The 5,630-nt window shown below is 52.9% G+C and overlaps 1 long non-coding RNA gene across 1 annotated transcript; it reads left to right on the top strand.

Annotated features, from left to right (window-relative positions):
• Window positions 1-3,406: 3,406 nt before the first annotated feature.
• LOC134411318 (uncharacterized) lies at window positions 3,407-4,725 on the top strand. The gene is made up of 3 exons (XR_010026338.1): window positions 3,407-3,449; window positions 3,996-4,156; window positions 4,641-4,725. It is a non-coding gene; the product is annotated as an uncharacterized LOC134411318 (long non-coding RNA).
• Window positions 4,726-5,630: the final 905 nt, after the last annotated feature.

Raw genomic sequence — 5,630 nt, forward strand, 5'->3', positions numbered from 1 at the left:
GACCCTTCGTTCCGTCAACAAAGCAACCTCGAATCGAAGCGGAGCGGATTGGAAACGGTGGTACCCATTGGTGGCACTTGCCCTCCCGCTGCTGTGCGTTGCTCGTGCCCGGTTTGTTCGAAAAGAAATCCCCCAAACGACCTCTCGTACGGAAGCCGCGATGTTCCCTGGACCTACGACGTTACCTTCAAGGACCAAATGGGGAATAAAGACCAGCAGTCCTTAAAACAGCCGAGAGGTTGTTCGTCTGTGTGGGAAAGAAGCAGTGGGAATCTTGAGGCCGATGGAGAGTCCTTCTCTCCAGCCAAATTGTTACGGGTAACGTCTCTGGGTGGCCTTCACCCCGACTGTCGTTCTCGCTCTACGAGCCCCGACGGGAGTGTCGACTCTCTGCCTCCGGGGCCGGCCCTGACCTTGGATCATCTGAGCACTTCCCCCGTGGAGAAACAGCCTTCCTCCACGACACTCCAGACCCTCTTACACTCTTCCCAAACCTCCGCCCAGCTGTACGGCTCCATCCAAAGGCTCAAGAAAGAAGCCGCTGTGATGGGAGCGTTGAGTTCCTTCCCATGGGAATCCAAGCCGTCTTCTCTAGCTTACCGGCCGGGCTCCGACTCCCGGGTCCCGACCTCGGCTGTGCTAAGCATCATGGAGCAACTCGCTGTGGAAGAGAGGTATGCCAAGCAAGCCGGCGTGAAATGGCGCCCGCCTTTGTCTGGGGGTTGGGCCCCCGGTTCTACAGTGGGCACTTTGGGAGACGGGGAACCCTTCGCTGTTGCCTACGGGTACGAAAACGCTGGACCATACGCAGCCCCAAGGGGGGTCTCGGACGGAGATTGGCCGAGCGGTTTCTACGGCGGTGTCAGTTCAACCACGCTGGCGCTTCAAGGAAAAGAAAGTTACTCCAGCGCTTCCTTTTGCTACCTCAAACCTTGCTCGGGTGCACAGCAGGCTTTAGAAGGAAAGGGCCGCTGTGGCTGTGTAAAAACCCACTGCCGCCAGAGGGCGATGGATCCGGAAGAGCCTTCTTCCGGAGTCTTCCATTGCTCTGAGTTGGGTCACAGGGACCTTCCAGTGGGTCTCCTCTCAGTTGACGGTTTGCAGGTCTCCCTGGAGAGGTTGCGTGCGAAGACTCCGGTGAACGTGGGGGTGTCCGTGTACGACGCCCAACGGGAAGTGCGCCTGACCGTCTGTTCTCCGGGAGGCCCAGAGGTTATTCCGCCCAGCCGGTTGGGTAACGCCTCCGAGAACCTTGGCATCTGTGAACTAGGAGAAGCCGGCAGGGACACATTCATTGCAAACTCCGTGGGCGAATTCACCCCGTTTTCGCCCCGTCCGAATTTCGACCCTGTTGGGGCAGCAGGTCTCAGAGAACCATCACAGCTTGCTGGCAGCGCAAATAATTTCGTCTTAACAAACCTCGTGGGAGAGCGTGCCCTAAACCCCGTCTGCAGTGACCATTGGCCTGGTGTGGGAAGAGGGCGAAGAGAACCGCCATGCCACGGGGAGAAAGACGGTGGGGTAGATACCGCGCGAAAGGAGGTGAGCGAAGTCCGTTGCCAAAGTTTGGATCGGGGAGCACGCCCCACAGAAGGAAGCAGTGAGATAGATAGCGTGCGAAAAGCGGTGGGATGGTTGCATCCTGACTTCTAGTGGCTGGAGAGAAGTCTCAGGGGTACGTTAGGGTTAATCCTCGGATTAGGGTTAAGGTGGAGGAGGCGCGGCTCTCCCGGCAGAAATCAGGGCTGCAGAAGAACCTCTTTTAGCCAAAAAGGCTCTCAAGGTGGCTTACAAAAATATCTCTTCAGACAGCCCCTGCCCACAGGCTTACGATCTAAAAAAAAAAAAAAAAAAAAAAAACGACACAAAAGGAAAGAGGATTGGGAGGGAGGAGGAAAAAAAAAGAAGCAAATTCAGGCCCTAGATTCTTAGTTGCAAAGTTCAGCAGTGAAAGTTCGTAGCAGGAAGGAGGGGGCTCTCAGCTGGAGCTGGACCCAGGCATGATGGGATAGATACCATGCAAAAAAGGGGTTAGCTAAGTCCATTTGCTTTTATTTGAAACACTGCAGAAGAAATGGTAAAGTTCCAGAGACGACCGGTCTGATGGCACCGTACAAAGCATTATTTATTTACTACATTTCTGTACCGTCCAGTAATTGGAGGTATTTTAGTGTCATCTATGTCTACGGTGCTTCAGGATAGGTCTCTGCCTGAAGGAGGTTACAGTCGAGATCAGCTAAATGTTGGGAGAAATATCTCCTTTGCTAGAAGGGTTTAAGCCAGCCTTCCTCAACCTGGGGCGCTCCAGATGTGTTGGACTACAACTCCCAGAATGCCCCAGCCAGCAGAGCTGGCTGGGGCATTCTGGGAGTTGTAGTCCAACACATCTGGAGCGCCCCAGGTTGAGGAAGGCTGGTTTAAGCAGAGGCAGGATGGAATTTGGAGTTTTTTAATGCAGACTGTTCAAAGCCCTGAGTTGGCTCCAGAGGTTCCAAATAAGAACGGTGGGCTTATCTAAGATCTGTCCGGAACTGCTGTTGCTTTCTCTTTGTTCGTAGAACCTGGAAGGAGGTGACACATCGATGGAGGAGACGAGAGAAGACAGGTAATTGCACGATTTGAGCCTGCGGTGGAGAAAATGGCCGCGCTACAACGAGGCGTTCCGTCCCGTGGGCTGGAGAAACAGCGTGCCTCTTCTTAAGACGATCCTTGCGGTGACGGCCACGCCCATCCTTCACAAAGCCACGCCTTTTCTTTCAGGACGTGTTTTGGTTCTCGTACGCAGCTCGGAGCGAGTCGATTCACGCTTCCCCCCATTTTAATGATTGACGGCGTTTTCTTCCTGCTCTTCACACACCCACAGCCCCCCAAAAAAGGCTCCCGGAACGCCTTTCGAAAATTAAGCATGAGACAGTTCCAGTTAAAGTCTAAAAGACACGACACAAAAGGAACAGAGATTAGGAGGGAGGAGGAAAAAGAAAGCCACAGGCAAAACGCAGGCACCAGTTTTTAGTTTCAAACTTCCGAAACGTGTTCTTTTGGGCAGGAAAAGGTGAAAATACTGCCCTGGCTGTATTCCTGATGTATAGGACCAGATTGGTCTCTTTTTTGCCATAACTTCTTTCGAAGAGGCAAAGGGGTGCACTCAGGGACCGACAGATGTGGTGATGAGTCGATTTAAGAGTTCTCAAACCGAGTCCTGGCCCTTGATGTATTGATTTATTTGCAGGACTTTGCCTGGGAGGAGTGACCCGCTGCTGGCGAAATGTTTTACGGCCTGGCGCGAACACGTCTCCGGAAAGCAGGCCGCGGCCCGAGCCCTGTACGAGCGCCAGCTTTTACGCAAGGGGTTCAGTGCCCTGCAGTGGGCGGTGCAGTTGAGGAACGTCCAGGTGGGTGTCGCCCAAAGAAGCCACGCCTTGACGCTTCTGTCCGTCAGCTTCCGCAAGGTAAGAGAACCCGAGGAGAGAGGGAAGGAAAGGTGGTCGCGGTCGGGACGGAGCCGTCGTATGGGATTTTGACACTGCACAGGGATGGAGCACACGCTTTGCAAACACAAAGGTCACGGGTTCAATTCCTGGCATCTCCAAAAAAAACCACCAAACTGATCCCAGAGACCTGCTATCTATCAGAGCAAGCAATAGTAGCCCAATGGCAGATTCTTATGAGGGCATGATCGAAAAACAATTGTCCTTTGAGTTCTACCTAGATAAAAGGTTTATTTATTTAGTATTTATTTATTTAAAGGGTGTGTATCCTGCTTCTCAGCAAAAAAACAAAGCTCTCTTAGAGGAGCTTAAGTGCAATCCGTAAAAACAAGACGGCCCATCCCTGCGGGTTTACAGTCTCAAAAGCCACGACATATAAGGAAAAGCCATGGGGAGGGAAGAGGAAAAATCATTTTCAAGATACCTTCTGAAAAGGTTGCCATTTGGCATAAGAAACGTTTTGAGAGGTGGATTTGAAATGTAAGGCGAAGTCCGGTTCTTTGTCAGTGGCAGGATGCCGTAGCTAAGCGGCAGAAGGCCCGAACTTTGCAGCAGCAGGAGATGGCCACCAGCGCAAAAGGTTTACCGGAAAGAGAGAGGGTAACAAAACTCCCGGGTTTTTGCCAGCTTTCTGAAGAGGAGATGCAAGACGTCGCCCGGTACAGCAGGTGGGCAGAGGCGAGGCAGGGATTCGATTCTTCCATCTACAGATGGAATAATTTTTCTGCCGGATTCGGCAATTGGATTTCATGGCGGAACTGGGCCTTTTAAGAACACATCATTAAGGGGAAAGAAAACAAGTTTCTATCCCTTATGGAGGCAAAAATATTTAATAGAGAAAGTGAAAAAGTGAAAAAGCAGACTTCCTCAATGTGGTACCTTCTGTTGGACTGCAAATTCCATCATCCCCAGCCGGGATGGCCAATTGTACCACACAGACAGCAGCACCTTCCCCCTTCTCACCGCTGTGGGAAGGCGATCTTTCTCTAGAGAATGGGTGGGGCATATGAGAGGGGGCGGGGCTTGGACTGGGAGAGGGGGCGGGGCAGATTGGGAACTCCTATGGGCCCTAGGTCCCCCCCACCCCTGCTCTAACTACTAAACCATCCTGCCCCTCTACGTAAACAAGTCGTCTTCTTGGTTTTTCTTTAGGGCCGAGGGGGTTCTATGGTTGCAGCTCCGCCACACGCATGGAGCGGAGGAGCTGTGCAGGAAGGCGGAGGCAGTCCGAGACGTGAGGCGGCTGGCTGGTAGGCGCTTCCGTCCGGGGCAGCTGTTGTGCATGCGTTTGCCGCTGCGACAAAGCTTTGCAGCGTTCAGGGCTCCCGTTCAGGCTTCTATGGGGCCAAGCATCCCAGGATACGTTTATTTCTTCTAAAAATTCTTTGTGTTTATGTTATTACATTTACGGCCCGTTTTTCCTCCAAGAAGTTCAAGGTACGGTTCTTGCTCTTCTCTCTTTTATACTCACGCCAACCCTGCGAGGTAGGTTAAGTGGAGAGAGAGAGAGAGAGAGCGACTGGCCCACGCTCACTCGCAGGGGGATTTGAACCTGGATCTCGCGGGTCCTAGTCTGGCACTCTTAACCCAGCTTCCAGATGTGTTAGCCTGCGTGACGCCTGACCTTTGGCCATGCTGCCTGGGGCGGATGGGAGTTGTAGTTCAAAACAGCTGGAGGGAAACTCCATTGGAGAAGGCTGCTCGGACCGCCACCATACAGTCAGGGTGGCCATGGAGGAGCCTCAGTCCTCATTGACTATTTTGGGGTGCTGAATACCTGGCTATGAAGTTTAGCAAAGCTTTGAATGTCCCCGAACCGGTTGATCTCTCCCCTCTCAGGCATGGGTGGGGTCCTGTTTTGGCTCCATAAGGCTCCACACTCAGAGAATTTCACTGTATAGAAGGTGAGTTCGGTGTTGCGTTATCTCTCCGTGAACCAGGCATCGCATGGTTCCCCTAAGCTGACATCCTCCAGACGCGACAGACTACAACTCCCATGTGCCCCAGCCAGATGTGCTGGCTGGGGTCGATGGGAGTTGTAGTCCGACCCGTCTGGAGGTGGACACTGATACAGCATACAAGGAGAGGACGTAACTCACCTTTGTCTGTCCGCCGAGCTTAGAAAACGCCGTCCCGTTACAC

Source organism: Elgaria multicarinata, chromosome 20, assembly GCF_023053635.1.
Source record: "Elgaria multicarinata webbii isolate HBS135686 ecotype San Diego chromosome 20, rElgMul1.1.pri, whole genome shotgun sequence".
NCBI classification, from domain to species: domain Eukaryota; kingdom Metazoa; phylum Chordata; class Lepidosauria; order Squamata; family Anguidae; genus Elgaria; species Elgaria multicarinata.